The sequence below is a fragment of the Passer domesticus genome, chromosome 1, assembly GCF_036417665.1.
Source record: "Passer domesticus isolate bPasDom1 chromosome 1, bPasDom1.hap1, whole genome shotgun sequence".
Taxonomy (NCBI): Eukaryota; Metazoa; Chordata; class Aves; order Passeriformes; family Passeridae; genus Passer; species Passer domesticus.
The window spans coordinates 49362250-49378853 of record NC_087474.1 but is presented as its reverse complement, the minus strand read 5'-3'; the positions used below and the strand labels follow the sequence as shown (position 1 = coordinate 49378853).

Here is a 16604-nt window from a genome sequence, read left to right as displayed (position 1 = left end):
GCTGAAAACGACTTTTTCAAATAGTGCTCTGAAAGAAGCAAGGATCAGAGAACTCTGGAATAATTTGAGTAATAACCAACTCCTGGAGCTCACATCGCCCTCTAAAAGCAGAGCCAACTTCAAAGCAACATCAGGTTACTCAGGACCAGTTGAGCTTTGTATATCTCCAATGATAGATATTCTACTGACTCAATGATTTTGCATATCATCAACAAATATCTGCATAGTTGTGGTAAAGAAATGCATTCTTTTAATTTCCTACTTTATTTTAAGAGCCTCTCAGACACAGATGCTACTGTTAAAAAACCAAATATAACATACTGCTTTGGTTTTGCAAAATGCCTTCTCTTCCTGAAATATAGACATCCATTTGCACTAAATGAATTGTGGTAGGTGAGCCATGGCCAGCAGCCAAACACCGTCCCTACCTTTAGCTCTCTCCCCTGTCCTGAGAGATGAGGAGAAAAACAGGAGAAAGGCAAAAAGACTGGTGGATAAAGAAGACAATTTAATAAGAAAAGAAAAAGCTGCACGTGTAAACAAAGCAAAAAGAGAAATTTGTTCACTGTTTTGCATCAGCAAGCAAATGTCCAGCTGCTCCCTGGAAAGCAGAGCCTCACCTCAGCACATGTAGTGGTTGTTTTGGAAGAGAAACTCCACAACACTAAACATACTCCTTTCCTCTTCCATCCCCTGAGGTTTTATTGCTGGGCATGCTGTTGTACAGTATGGAATTTCCATGGGAAACTGATTCCAAAGTCCCTGCTTCCAAAGTCTCAGTCTGGCTCAGCTACCCCAGCTATGTCCTTGTCCAGCCTCTTACCCACCCCCTCCTCCTGGCCTTTCAGGGGAAGGGAGTGCAGGGAAGCCTTGGTGCTTCTGCACAGGCGCTGTCCAGCAGCAGCAAAAAGAGTGCTCTGGTGCCAGCATGGTTTAGCTACAGCTGGGAACAACACCCATGGATTGCTGAGAAAAAGATTAATTTAGTGACTCCATCCCAGCCAGACCCAGTATCCCACTGCAGTAATCTCAGGGTTACAGGACATGCTTTGGGCTGTACCAGAGTTGCTCTGGCATGTCAGGCCACTTTATATTGATTCTCCTCATGGACCTATTGAAGGTTGAAGTCATAATGAAAGGAGCATGTGACAAGCTGGCATCGTAAGGATGAAGTTTGTTCTGTCTCCTCACACATATCTGAAATTAAAAAGAATTTATGTGGTCAGTATTTGTCGGTTTGACTTGGTTTTATTTTTAATATTTGGTTTTGGAAATGCAAACTGACTTGAAAGAAAGGACACGAAGATACAGCTAATTAAGTCTCTGCTTTTCTTCCAGTGGATAAATTTAAGGTTATGCCACAATTTGTATTGATCTCAATGACTGAACCCATTTATGCCAGTTTCTATTAGAAAAAAATCCATTATTATAGCAAAGCTAATCAGAATAAAGGTTTTCAAATATATTGTAATGTAATTACAAGTAACTTACAGGATAAGTTAATTAGTACCAAAGCTTTATGATACACTTATGAAATACAAGACTTAAGGATTCTTATATGTTGAGCAGCTTATTTTGGAAGCTAAATTCTCATAGAAGTTACTATTTAGAAGCCATTTCTTTTTATAACACATAATATATATCCAAATATTTCATATAATGCCACATAAAAGTTATATATAGTGGCTTTTTATGATACAAAAATATTATTATGCTTTCTATATTTTGTATGTTATATATTAAGTTTATTTTATATATATATATATATAAACATCTGTATTCGTAATGGAGTTTGGCATAAATTACAGTGTTTTATCTATACTTAAGTATGTATGTACTTATATTTTCTTTATATGAGAGTATATTCTCAGTCTGTTTCTCTTCTACCACCTTGGGCTCTGATATCATGCTCATAAAAGTTAAAACCATATGTCTTGCATTTATGCTTTTTAAGCACAGGAAGATTGTGTTGCAAGCAGAGTAGCAGTTGTATAGTCCCAGGAAATTAGAATAGTATCCAAAAAAGTTTCGTAGGATTGGCTTTGATTTTTTCAATGATTGAGATGTAATCAAGTTTGTTGTTTTCCCCTGAAAGTTTATTTCTCCTGTTCTCCCCTTCAAGTAACTTTGCACTTTAGAACAAAACCCTTTGGCTGAGAAGTTTCAGTGCCAAGCTTTAGATCTAACTGGATTTTCATGGCTGTCTCATTAACCTCTGCAGATAAGAGTTTACAAACCCTTCTGCTACAATATGACATCATAAATAACATTTTAATGTGACTTTCTTTTAAGGAATGCAAGTACCATGTGTGCTACTTATATCAACTCAATTTAATTTCCTGTGAAAGGGGAAGACACTTGTGGCTTGTCGTAGTGGTATCCTCCCGCTTTTTTAAACTAGTTTGGATCTGAATCATAAAGGCTTCAGACATCATCATCATCAACATGGAAATTGCTTTCATAGCCAAAATTCAGTAAAGACACCCACTGGGCAAAAAGATAAGCTGTCACATGGAATTATTCTTACTGCAGGCTTCAGCCATTTGGTTCAGGGAACAAAAGGTGAAGTTGTAAATGGTGGCATTTTTCATCATTAGCCAGAGTGGTTAGTAAAGAGGGGAGAGTTTTCTTGGTAAGAACATAACAAAAGTTACTGAGGGTTTATTGAGTTTTTAGGTTGCACCTGCCTGAGGGTATCTGCTTCCAAAGTCCCAGGTTCTGCTGAGCTAAACTCTGGCCTGGTATGGAAAAGGTTTCTGCATTTTATTTCCAGCAGTTTTGAAAAGTGTAAGAATAATGACTGCAAGAGTATTCCACTTGTACTTAGGAGATACAAGTGTTGAACCAGTGTATTTTTATTTTGTCTTCCTCTCCTCACATGAGCATTTTTTTATTGCACAGATTGCAAGCTGAGATCTAATTATAGGGGAGCACCAAAGCTAAGGAACATTCTCTTTTTACCAGTAGTTAAATAGTATAAATGCATATAATTTCATGCAGGTATGTATAATTATAGGCAGTTAAAATACTACTGAGAAAAAAAAATCATCTCTATTTCTGTCTCTTATTTATCGATAATTGCATTAGTAATGGAAGTTGCATTGTTGTCACAGTGATCCACATGCTACATTGCTTGTGACAGCACAGGTTGCTTTTCATGTCCTTTTCTTAACATTAACAATCTAAAGTTTTGTTACAGTCCAGGTGGTACTGTTGTACTTTCAGATTTAAGTACAGGACATCGAACAGGAATTATTACTTGCAATTAATTTATCGCAGAAATCTTGGAGAATTCCAAAGCTTTCTTGACTTTATTATAGCTAGAATAATGAATTTCAATCACAAAATCACAATGAAGGATTACTAAAATGATTTCAAAATACAGTGTCAAATCTGCCATTGGAAATTATGAAGCACGTAAGCCAATTTTGATGAAAATTTCTGTGTTACATGTGAAAAAATAGAGGAGAAAATGAAAAATGTTCATGTGTTTCTGGTGTTTTATGAATGTGTAAACAGAGTGATTCTCTCTGTAACACAGTGAGATGAATTAGATGCCAGTTTTTGAGTATAATTTCACATTAAAGATTAATTTAAGTAATCAGATACGTGCAGCAGAACATTTCTGGGTGATTATTACTTACCTGCTGAAGGTATACACTCTGTATGACAGAGTGCCATCATCCAGCTTTAATCCCACACAGCCACATTCTGTCAAAAGATTTTTTGATTGCCAATCAAAGTTTGAAATAATTCATCCAAATAACAGAATGTAGCAAGCATATTGGTACATAAATATGGCCACAGTGTAGCTGGCAGCAAGACAAAGTTTCTTTGGAGTTAAAAATCATTATGCCAAATAGTAATAAAGTTTGTCATTTCTGGATCTATACACAGGCTTAGGATTCTGCCCTTCCTTGCTGCTCTTCCCCTCCCTCTGCCAGTTCAGTGGTTAGACAGACAGACAGACAGACAGACACACATCATCCAGCAATGCTCTGCATGAGGAACAGATGATATAGCAATGTCCTGACTGGAAGCAAAACCTGCTTTGCAGCTGAGTTTTTCCAACTCAAATACACAAAAAGGGAAGTTATGTAGAACTGGGGGAGGGCTGAAACTATACCATGGCGTCAACCTGCAGATATTCCTGACCATGTGGCTGGAAGGCACTTCCCACATGTGCCTTCTCCCTCACCTCTTCCCTCCACATCTCTTTGTAACCATACAAAATTTTTATTTTGGAATGGAAAGGGAGGTGAAAGCTGCTTTTCAATGAGAGAGATTCATGTGCATTTACATAATAATCTGTCTCAGTCCAGAAAGGTGACTTTGTAGGCCAACATTAGACCTCAGATGACAATGCTTTTAATACTGTGTTTTATGTCCATTATGTCCATTATGTACCAGAGTATACAGTGACAACTGCCATGTTATTAACGTGGATCAGTAGATAGCTAGGAGGTTACAAATTCTACAGAGCTAACCACAGAATAAGAATAGTTGAATTACATTTCTTTTTGAAGTATATCTTCAAATATACGACATATTTTTTGTTATGAAAAAAAATCTCCATTCTCAAAAAAGGGGATGGGAGGAACATTGTAAAAATCAGGGAAAAGAAAGCACGAGAAATATTAAAAATGGAATATACTGGGGTTTTCCATGTGTTAACAAACCTTGTCCCTTACACACAGCTGGAAATATTTTAATAACTCGCAACGTTTAACAGAGTCTATGCAGTACTTTGCTATCATCGAGAACTTGGCTGGACCTTCCAGCTCTCATTAATTAGAATGGAACTCCCCAAGACAGCAACAGAAAGATAGAACAAGATGGTGATAAAAAAAAAAAGAAGCACTGTTAAATAACATAATAATGTACCTCTTTGAACAAGTTCGAATGGTTTGAGATACAGATGGTTTGAATGCTATTTTATTGCCATTATTTTTTTTCACTTTATCCTATATTAAACAGGTTACAATAGTCAATAACATCCTTATAAGACTCTTTCAAGTAATTGTGTAGGTTGTACATCATCTTGTAGCTGGATGCTTGAACATTTTGAAATCTCAGAAAATCCTCAGTTGTTCTTTGTCTTATATTTAGTCCTATATAAGCTCAGCACAGAGAGGAAAAAAGAAAACTTTCATTTTAACTCTAAGGAATAATAATATCATTGTTTATTATTATTATTTAAAAATGTAGACTACTGAAATAATTTTCTTGAGAAAGTGGATTATTTGTTCCTGAAAAACACTTGTTCGTGCTACAACAAGAGCTAAGTCAGTTAACATTTAGGTATGCTTTGGAGGAGGAGGAATATGTAATGCAGTGCTCTGCATAGCTTGACAGATAATAGAGGCAGCTTTTGAGCTGTAGGATGTTTTTCTCCACGGTCTGAAAGAAAGGTAACAGCATGGGGTTTGTTCTTGGGAGCCAAGTGGCAGAGAATGTGTCATTGTCACCCACCAGTTGTGCCAAGTGCATGGTCACCAAGGGCAGGGACAGCACGCTGGGCCCCCTGGCATAGGGACTGCCTCGGGGCCAGCATTCCAGAGATCCTCCTATGAAGATGCTGGGTGAAGTGCCACCATCCTGCAACACCACAGTCACAGTGCCCCGGAACAGGGTAAAAGAGAGCACCTTCCCCTCTCCCACTGCTGGAATACATCAGAGAGAAGTCCTTGAGGAGCTGGTAGAATCACTTGAAGCTGAGGGAGAAGAACTGAAGGCAGGACAGGCCTTCTGGAGGTGCTCCACTCTAAAACCAGTTCCCAGCAGGATCCCTTCAAAGCTCATCTGAGGGAATGAAATCTTTTTTCAGCTGGATAGCCATGGCAACACAAAGGGAATGTACTTAAGGAGTACTCCAGAGCTCCCTGTCCTCATACTCCGTGTGGAGCCTGGGGCAGCAGTCATAAAAAAGAGGTGTAGAGGTGTTGCAAGGGATCCCAGTGCTTGGAGCACACGTAGAAGTGTGCTTCCACTATATGTGCTCCATATAGTGCTTGGAGCAGAACAGAAGTCAGGCTTCTCCTGGGAAGTATGCCCACAGTGTGGGATGAGGAGGCAGGTCTTGTGTAGTTCAGGGAATAGCTGATTACCACCTTTGGGGTCAGGAAGGAATTTTCCACTAGCCCTTGGCAGGTTTTTGCCTTCCTCTGCAGCGTCAAACATGTGATGTTAAGGTTTTCTCTGGGCATTCTTGGTCAGGTTGCTGCCTACTGCTCAAGCCCCATGAAGATGGGCAGCCTCTTGTCCCCTGCAGCAGCTTTTGCCTTCCTCTGCAGCACTGAGCACAGCCCTCGGCCTCCTTTGGGCCATTTTGCCAGATGCCTCCCGTCTAGTGGGAGGAGGCTTTCCTAACTTCCAGGCTGGGCCCAGGGGTTGCTCCCATGTGTTGCTTCCTGTCCTTGGTGACATTGAGCATGGCCCTTATCAGGGTTCCTCAGGATCCCTGTGGCTCTGTTCCTGCCTACTGCATTGCACCTCCAAGGCCCCACTCATACTCTGGGTCTTTCTGGCTGTCTCCAGTCCCTTCACCATCTTTGATGCCCTTCTTGGGATGCATTCAAGTACTTTAGCATAGTTTTTTTAAAAGGTGAGGCCACAGTTACAGGGGCTCCTGCCATCAAGGCACACAAGTGCTAATGTTTCCTAATCTGGTAAAACTATCAGATTTAAAGAAAAGTTGACAACAGTGGCAAACTATAAAACATTATTTAAATAATGTTGCAAGTTGTTTTGGCAAAACCTTTCCTTTTTTTTTTTTTTTTTTTTGCTGTCTGCTACAACATGACTAATATAGGAACAGCTTAATCAAATGGAGTAATCTATTATTTATAAAAGTCGTGAGCAAAATCTTTGTGTGGAAATTAATTTTTTGGTTTTCCGTACATGTATTAGTTTGCTCAGGGGACTTGATTGAATGTGCAGCTTGTATTACATCCATACGTAATTATTATTTTATTATCATTCTCATGTGGGGAAGATGAGAGCACTGAGCAAACATCCAGGAAGCCGTCTCTTGGACATGAAATTTATACTCTCCCATGATTAGATGCTAAATATTTACCTGATCCCATAATAAAACCGTTGAAACTAGCTCCCTGGTTACTCAGCTGAGTTCTACTGCTTTGATGACTGTGTCAAGTTATTCATCACTTATTGCTCCTCATCTGTTCATAACTGAAAAAGTTAATATATTATGCAGATTGCTTATTTTTATGTAATTAGGATATCTTCTCCTGGATGAACAGTGCTGCTATTCTTAACAAAACTGTCTCTATACATTCATTCTCCAAAATAAAGGAAACCAGGTTGTTGTCTCAGTTTTAAAGTTTATGAAAAATTTAAGTAATGCAAAGAAGTTTCAGGAACTGTCTGTATTACTACTGATCTTTAAATAAGACTAAAATTGCATCATCCTCTCATTTGCATTTGTTAACTAACTATGAATACCTCATAGATATGAGTATCAATATTTCTACTAATTTTTCCCAGTAAAAGAAAGTTGATAATCATTATCCAAACAAGTAGACTGTCTACTACTGACTGTAATAGATTTGATTATATTCTCCAATTAATAGACATAATATTATTTTATATGTATGACATCATGTTGTAATAAGTAATAATGCTCTACATATTTTCCAGATACTAGAAAAAAATTCTTTCTGTACAGTACAATTATGATTATGACCAGTTTTATGACTGCAGCTCTGAATTGGTAATCAGGTATCAAGCTATGAGCAAATTTAACCCATTCATTAGAAGTATGTGCATCTGGAGGACAGTCAGTCATGTCAGATTACTAGAATTTTTACTGGATATCTTATGCAGAAATTAAACCATAGAATAACGATTTCATAATCAGGCAATATCTTTTGGTACTAATAATTCTGAACAAATGTCTGTCTTACTAAAATGTTGTGCCCATCTCTTGTTCATACAAGCAAGCAATAAAGTCTCCAAAATAAGTAGTTTATTTTGCATGAAACACTGCTTCAAACAGGTATAACTATTTGCAGATGGAACCTGACTTTTAGCAGAAATTGACTTACTGTACAGTTTCTGCTGGATTTACATATTTTCTCTTTTTTTCAGAAATCATTATAATTTTAAAATGAGCATATTGGCATATTGAACTCATGCAGAATATTCACACTGGTGAGAGCCTAAAGAAATAGAGTTATAAGTCTAATAGATTACAAGTGGTCTTGTGGTAGTTATAGGTTGCTCTTTGAAACATGAAAAAGAGATTACTATGCCATCATTGGAAATCATTAGTAATAGTAATAATGTCTAGATATGTGCATTAGGTTTAATACTGTCTCAATATCTCCCGCTTCCTTTTCTCAAAAAGAAGTGCTTATTTCAGTAGTTCTGCTGGTAGTGAGTGTTTGCCAGTGATTAGACTCTTTCGACTGTCTGTCCATCAAGGAAGGTGTTATTTCCTGTTCTAATATTTCTCCCAGATACTGATTTCCCAGATCTTTTGCAGAACAATACAGTGTCACCTAAAAGTAAATAATTGTGATAAAATTAATTTTTGCTACTAGCACATTGGATACAACAGGTTCACCTTACTTGTTTTATGCTTTTCTCTAGCCAGCAATATTAAATTCCTGAGTATCCCAGTATTTTTTTTGTGTTTCTCACGACCTCTTCCTCTAAAGAAAATGCAGCTATAGAAAGGTTAAGGCCTAGATTCTTTACAGTATTTACATGTGCTAATACTCCCTAAGCTTTGTGGCTGCCTGTGTGACTGGCATGGAGTCACGAGGGAAGGACGTGAATTCTGCATAGCCTACATAAGCAGACATGAGATATGAAGAATGGGACTAACCACAGACAAAATACTGAGCAAGGTATTTAGATGAATGTAGACAGAATTTTATGGCCTAGAAATATCCCAAATGAGAACATACATGTATGACATAGTGAGGGAAGAACTTAACACACAACCCTTGTATTGTACTTCAGCATGAGACATGATTAGTTGGAGGATGCAGAAGGGTTTGACAACAAAGAGAGTGAAGAGAGGTTTGGTTTTTTCCCTTGCTTGTTATGTAAACTTTAGGTGGTGAAGCAGCTGGATGGTGTTTTTCTACATAACTTTCTCTGTAGACAAGTAAGTAGTTTTGGGGCCACATGATGGTTGACCAGGATGACACATAAACCTTGAGGCTGACCACAGATTTGAACTCTGCCTCTCCAGTTCCACATCAAACCTATTTTCCAGGTAAATTGGCCTTCCTTCCTGCATTATGCTGAATAGATTTAAAGCTAATGCACAAAAAGTTTATGATGCATTTTAGTATTTGTGAGTCTGCAGATTTCAGTTGTGCATCAAATTAAAAGCAGGTGGCAATTCTTGATGAGAAATTGAGTTAAAACCTAACCAGATTTCTTCTAAGAAATTGGAAAGAACAAAAGTCCTTGGAGGAATATGTGTCAGATGCTACTTGCTTAATCCTTGATATCTTCCTGGAAGGATAGTTTAAATGAACTAACTAATATAAGGTTTCAGTAAACAGGTCTTCATTCATTCCTGGTAAATGTCACCAGTAGATTAGATTATATTAAAAGGAAATGAATATTGAACAGACATCTACATTTGGAGAGATATGAAGAGAACTGGGTTTCACCAGAAGTAAAAAACTTAATCTGTGCTGCAACTGTATTGTATTTTTCCTGTTATTATATTTTTAAAAAAATAAAAATAACATAAGGCAGAGCTTTACCAGAGTGATCCCAAAAGTTAAGATGTTTTTACAGGCCTGTTATTTTAGAGGAAAGCTTAGTGCAATACTTCATTTATAACTGTAGAATAAGTATGTTTTATATTTACTATTTCAAAGACTTTTTAGTGGTGAAGTATATCACCAAAAAAAAAGTCATAGGGCTAATATTTTTTCCAGAGTTTCATATCAAATCTATACTTGTACATTTGCAACAAAATTGTTATTGGCACTTAGTTCTTTCAATTTCTGCTACAAAAATTCTCAATTTTGAGGAATAAGATTACATTCTTTGGAATTTTCTTATAAAACAATAAAATAAAAATATGGAAATATGCCTATTCCTGCCCAAGGAATTCTGTAATGCTATTCTTTTGTTATTAGGCTATGGTTTTTGCTGTTTCATCAGAGCTCTGAAGTTTTTAATTACGATAACATTCTGATGCACCAGTAAAATTGGCCATTCTGGTAATATGAGAATCTAAGAAGTTCAGATGCTTTATGACAAATAAAGATGCATTAAATAATGTATATAATGAGAGATATAAACAGGAGACCTATTTATTAGAATATTCTTAGTGAAGCCAAAGCCAGTTTGATTGCTTAGCACCTCTGGAATTCCTCCCATGTGTGCTTATGTATTCAAGTGAGTGTCCCTCATCAGTGGTGGCTCCCAGTTTGGTGATCAATATTGTCAATCAGACAGGCAGCAGAAGAAGGAGAGTAACATGCAAGCCTTCTCATGTTCTCCTTTCCATCTTTGTTGACTGTGGTAGGAGAAACAGGTTTGTTTCTGTCTCAGGGAATATATCCAGAAAGAAATGTCTGACCATAGACCTGGTCAAGGTCTGTGAATTGGTTGTCATTTGTTAGTTGCCTGATTACTGCTTAGAAGGATGTAAAAGCCCTGCAGAAACATCTTTCAGGCCAGTTTCAGCCACAGTCTGTAAACTGTACTTAACATTGTTGAGTGTAGGTACCCTATACTAACTTACACACCAATTTTGCAAAATTTGGCATATTTATTCAAAACAATGTGTAAATTACCCAAAACAGAAGCCAAATGCAGCTGGTTTGTTATTAGATTTAAGACAAGTGAGGGAGATAAACTATCATGATCTATGTTCTGATTTCTAGAAAAAGCATACAAATGATGCCTACACATTTTACAGTGGCAGAGGTTTTTTTTCAGTGGAATACTCATTTTACATTTTTCTTATTAGTAACAATTCTGGTGAATAAGAAACTCGGTGTTCTAATGCCAGTTAGTACAATACTTTTCCCATGGGGGAGTTGAAGAAGAGATTTTAATCCCATAGTACAAATAAGTGCTTAGATATGAAAAACATCATGTGTTTGTAATTGTACCTAGGATTCAAAAGCCTTTGCAAGTGCCTGCAAGGTCCCTTGGATCCAGAATCTGAATCAAATTGACATGATATAACAATGACAGATAATTCCTCTAGGGTGTTATAGATGTCAGACCTATGGAGACAATTTTGTGCCTTGGAAAAAAAATCTGATTCTTATTTCTTGAAAAAATAACTGTTGCTTGCACATGTTACGTTTATCTATTGCCATGCATTCTGCCAATAACATCTCTATTTTTCTGCCATTGTGATAAGTTTCATTATTAAGACAGACTTGATACTGAGCAGCAGTTAATTTGACTTCAGTGTTCTATTTTGGCAAAAAAATAGTTACTCTATCAGCCAGAAGTTGTTTTTTAAAACTAAACAGAAGTTTTCATTGGTCTTTCTTACAATTTTTCATGTCACAACATTGCAATTGTTGTGATTAATCTGTATGACCCTGTATGGATTTTGTAGCATCAGTGTTAGCTTTTGTAGATCAAGTTTATAGAAGGATTTATTTGGTTTATTTATATCTGCTTATCCTTATTTTCTCACAGATTTACGTGGTCATTTCTAAGGCAACATTGTGAAATGTGATTCAGAAATATTGACTCAATTGTGATTGATAGATTAACTACTGCTTACTATACTATAATTGCAGGGGAAATGCTTTCAGAATTTTTGAGAAGCACTGGTGCATAATATGTAGTATAATATAATTTGATTTTCAAAGTTTAAATCATTAAATAGCCCATCCATTGAATGCATTATGTGAAAAGTTATCTTCTAAAGGGAAGATTTATTCCACATTGAAATATCATGCAAAATTTTCTTTACTTTGTTCATTTCGGACAGTTAATGAACAAGCAAACAAAGAAAATTAATCCTAAATAAATACAGAACAAGTCACCTGTGGTGTGAGTCAAATAACAATGCTATCTTCCTCTCAGTGCTCATTTCACTCAGCCTCACAATTTTTAAGGGCTTCTAGTTTTTTCAATTGAGGTTTGCTTGCTGTGTAAAGATGTTACTGGTCCATCCTCCTGTATTTCTATTAAATGCTGGATTCCTGTCAGATCAAATTCCTAAACTTAAGAGACTGAAAAGTTTTCTAGACCTTATAAAGCTGATGGTGCTAGTCAATTTGTACACAAGCACAAGGAGAGTCTTTGATACACCTTATCTGTTAAATTCCTATTCTTCAAAAGAAAGCTGTCAGTTTTAGTGAAGGTAGTTGTTATTTTCACCTGTCTTTTCATTTTTCTAGTAAAGAGAATACCAACCTACAGAGAATTCTAGGGGAAAGGAAAAATCCAACTCCTATAATATTTCTTTTCAATTCAACATGAAAGGCAATATGTGCTCTTTTTCTCTTTTATATCAAGGGGTTGATCTACCTTTTCAATAGCACAATTTCTGCAGTTTTTACAGTACTGTACGCCTTTGTTCTGATTGTTCCTCTGTGGGTGCTCAATGAACTCCAGACAGACACTAACTTGGTGCTATTACACAAACTGACCTCAAAATCATTAAATCAACAAACAAAATTACTCCTTTCCCAGATTCAACAGTGTTCATTGTAGAATTTACCAATGTTTCTTTCTTCTTAATTCTCTCTTAAGGTCTAGTTACCTTTTAAAATTATATTTTATACTAATACTATGATAAGATTTCTCTTGCGTTGTATGGTGCCTGTTGTATTAAATTTGCTCATCTGAAGCATTACTCAAGGGGCCAGTAGTTATAATATCTGTCATTTTATTAATATCTGATTCTTTGATTTGGGACCTCCACCAACAGTAACAAGTTTTTCAGGATACTGGCTTTTCTCTGTGTTTTCTTATTTTCACTCAAGACCAGTCAAAGGTTAACTACTCCACCATATCATCAAATAACACCCCTGACATTTATTTTGCATGTTTAGTATTAACAGCACTTACTTGGGCTTGTCTTGCCAGATTTTCCTAGTTTTACATTGGTGGTTGTCAGCATGTTTCAACTGTCTAATGTTTCACTGGCCATATGAACATTAGTCAGAAAATGGTAGAAAATAAATTACTTTAATTCTGCAGCTGTAACTCACTCTCCTTCATCTGCTTACATAGTGGCAACCTTGTGTATCTTATTTATGCAGTCTTACTTTTACTGTTCTGAAAACCTTCATTTTATTATTGTTGCCTCCTAGAAATGCGTTTATATCTGTCTTACTGACTCTATCTTCCTTTCAAATTTTGTAGACTTTATTCTTCTCCATCTCTCATAACTTAATGCTTTTCCCTCTGCTATTGTTTGTTATTTGACTGTGTAACTATTATTTATCTCTGTGGTACATTTCATAATGCAGTTTGTATGAAATGCTCTCTGCAAAGTATAGTTGCATTGTATCATTTCATAAAAGTACACAGTAGTTTCAGTAGTTTTCTTTGAACAGTATAATTATGTTTTTAAAGAAGAAAAGTTCCTTATTTAAGTGTATAATGCTAGCATTTGATGTTAAAAATACATTTGAACACACAGTATTTTGTCCTTGAAAAAATATGCTTTCTTCTTTTTTAATGCTACCAGTCACTTTCATGTATTATTTAAACCTAACAGATGTATACCTATGGGCTCATTTATTTTATCCTACCAAAGTACAAGCAGTCAAGGAAAATGCCGTTGCTAATCACTGCAATGTGAAATACTTTTTGAAATGTCTGTGCCTCTGTTGAAATAGGTAATTTATTATCCTAGAATATGAAAGAAAGGGAAATAAATGGGGAGAGAAAGAAAGAAAGAAAGAAAGAAAGAAAGAAAGAAAGAAAGAAAGAAAGAAAGAAAGAAAGAAAGAAAGAAAGAAAGAAAGAAAGAAAGAAAGAAAGAAAGAAAGAAAGAAAGAAAGAAAGAAAGAAAGAAAGAAAGAAAGAAAGAAAGAAAGAGAAAGAAAGAAAGAAAGAAAGAAAGAAAGAAAGAAAGAAAGAAAGAAAGAAAGAAAGAAAGAAAGAAAGAAAGAAAGAAAGAAAGAAAGAGAAAGGTTTTAGTGAAGGAGTTTAGAAAGGAGTTTTAAAGTTGAGAACTTTAAAAAGTGAAGTGTTTACAGGCTTAAAAAGCAGAATTAGAACCTGTAAGCATTGCTTTACAAAAGATTTGAAGGGCTTGAACAGTGCTTTATCTTGCCTTGGCAGAACTGCTACTTTTATTACAAAGTGTACTGGTTTTGCTGTAAAAAGTGACAGTAGGTTGTAGCTACAGAAATCTTAGTTCAGGAAGAACAGTAAATTGACTTAAAAATAGGAAACTAGATTTTTAAACCAGACAGACATATAAGCCACATAGCTGTTTAAATAGTTTAAGCATAAACTAAATCCTTGGGGCAGAGGGCAAAAAGTTGTACACAGAAAAAAAAAGGGCTTTCTGCATTAATTAATCCTATATGGTCAATAATTATTCTCTTTTAAGTGAGGAAAAATGACCCAGATACCAAAGCCAAATATTGCTCCTGGACCTCTACACAGCTCCTAGGCTTTTATAAGGGAATAAGTTGCTTTAGATTTGGTGCATGTCAAAAATTGTCTACTCTATAAATCCACGTTGTTTCAACTACAGTTTTAATTGAGTAGAGCATACAGACAAATTGTGAGTACTATATCAAAGATCAAAGCAGAAAGTACTTAGAGCTCCAGTGCTGATATGAAATCTGTCTTCTTTTTGGGGGGGAGGGTTGTGGGGTTTGGGGTTTTTTTTTTGTTTGGTTGGTTGGTTGGTTGGTTTTTTGGTTTTTTGGGGGTTTTGGTTTTTTTTGTTTTTTGGGGTTTTTTTTTGGTTTTTTTTGGTGTTTGTTTGTTTGTTTGTTTGTTTGTTTTTTGGGTTTTTTTTATGAAGGGAACCTTTAGATCAACTTCTTCCTCCTTCAGGAGCAATTGATTGGTGGTGAGGGCTACAAGTATTTTGTCTGTGTTTTTGAATATGCTTCTACATGCTAGTTGGTTATATGATCAGTGGTCATAGAGTATTCATTAGCCATTTTCAGCTCCTGTGGGAATGAATTCTAAATATTTTAATTTTGTGGTAATTATAGAACAATAGTAGGCTTGGGTCATAAAAGTTTTAGAAGGAAGCCCCTTTACTCAGAGAGAAAATGTAAAGGCCAAATACACTATAAAATATTTTTTTAAATGATATCATGGTTTTGCCTTCAAAATTACTGCCAGGAATTGAAATAATGGAATAGTGATGTGGCAGAACTTCTACATAATACATACCTGTCATGATTCTTGCCATGGTGTTCTGGAAATACTGGCTAAAAACACATATTTATAGAAAGCCAGAAAAAAACTGCATCTAGGCTATGTATCAATATTTTTTTAAGGTCCGAGATACTCTATTGTATTATAAAATGGGAACTCAAATATAAATAAAAACTTGAGTTGGTTAATGTTAATTTTCAATGGTTACTTTTACCTTGGTGTTCAGAAGACAGAAAAAACTAACATTTCAGCAAATACTCATGACATAGTCCAATCATCCTCTGGGTCATTATATTTTTCATGTTCTGATTATTCAGCCATTTGCTCTAATTCCTTTGAACTATAGTGGTGTAATTGATAAAGTAGCATAAAATTCTCCCTGCTAAAATGTACTGATAATACCACTAAATGGAAAAAAATTATGACAAAAGTCTCTCCTAGGGATGTACACAGGCATCTTCATGAGATCCTTAAATAAAACAAGAAAACTTGTAATTAGGTGAAAAATAACCTACCTGTCACTAGTAGGTTTTAGTGCATAGCATTTTGGCTTTTAGGGTAATTGTTCTTTCTTGCAGGTTTTAAGAACTGTGAATGGCTAATTATCAGAGCAAGCATTGTGCTATCCAGCAGTGCATTAGAATATTCATGCTATAGTCCCTTCTGTGTATGTTTCTAAGGCTTTCAACCTGTACTTTAGAAATCCTGAGCAGGGCTACTATTAATTGAAGACTTTGTTTTTGCTAAATTTTCCGAGACATCTCTGGTCAGAATTGTAGGCAAATTAAATCACTCTGTGGGAATCAAAGAAAAGATTGCCATGGATTACAGTCAGAACAACCCAGTAAAACCACTTAGCTGATGCATCTTGCATTACAGAAAAGAAATAATTTTACTACATGAATACTTCAAAAATGGTATCATCTCCTATTTAGCTTTTCTCTTGGTTTTTTTTGGGTTTTTTTTAAGATAATTTTCATATATTTATTTCAATATATAGAAAGCTTCTAAATCTTCAGAAAATTGCTCACTATTGGTTAACTTTCTTCTGAGTTAAAAATATGTATCTTATTTCAATCCTGAATTTGTTTAGCTTCGACTTGGACCTTTCAGTTCTCAGTACCAGTTTTCTATCTAAAGCCAAAAAAAGTCTTCAAAAATTTCTTCATTATGCACACAAGAAGGTTCTGTGATTGAACAGGTGAATTTACTAAACTCATATAGTTCTTTCTTTTGGAATTCATCAATGTTATTTTTTCTAAAAGCAAACTTGTATC

The 16604-nt window shown here is 35.7% G+C and overlaps 1 protein-coding gene across 2 annotated transcripts in view; it reads left to right on the top strand.

Moving 5' to 3' along the window:
- The window catches only part of CNTNAP2 (contactin associated protein 2), a 1014456-nt gene that overhangs the window by 618812 nt on the left and 379040 nt on the right, over positions 1-16604 (top strand). The gene's annotated exons all lie outside the window — the stretch shown is intronic.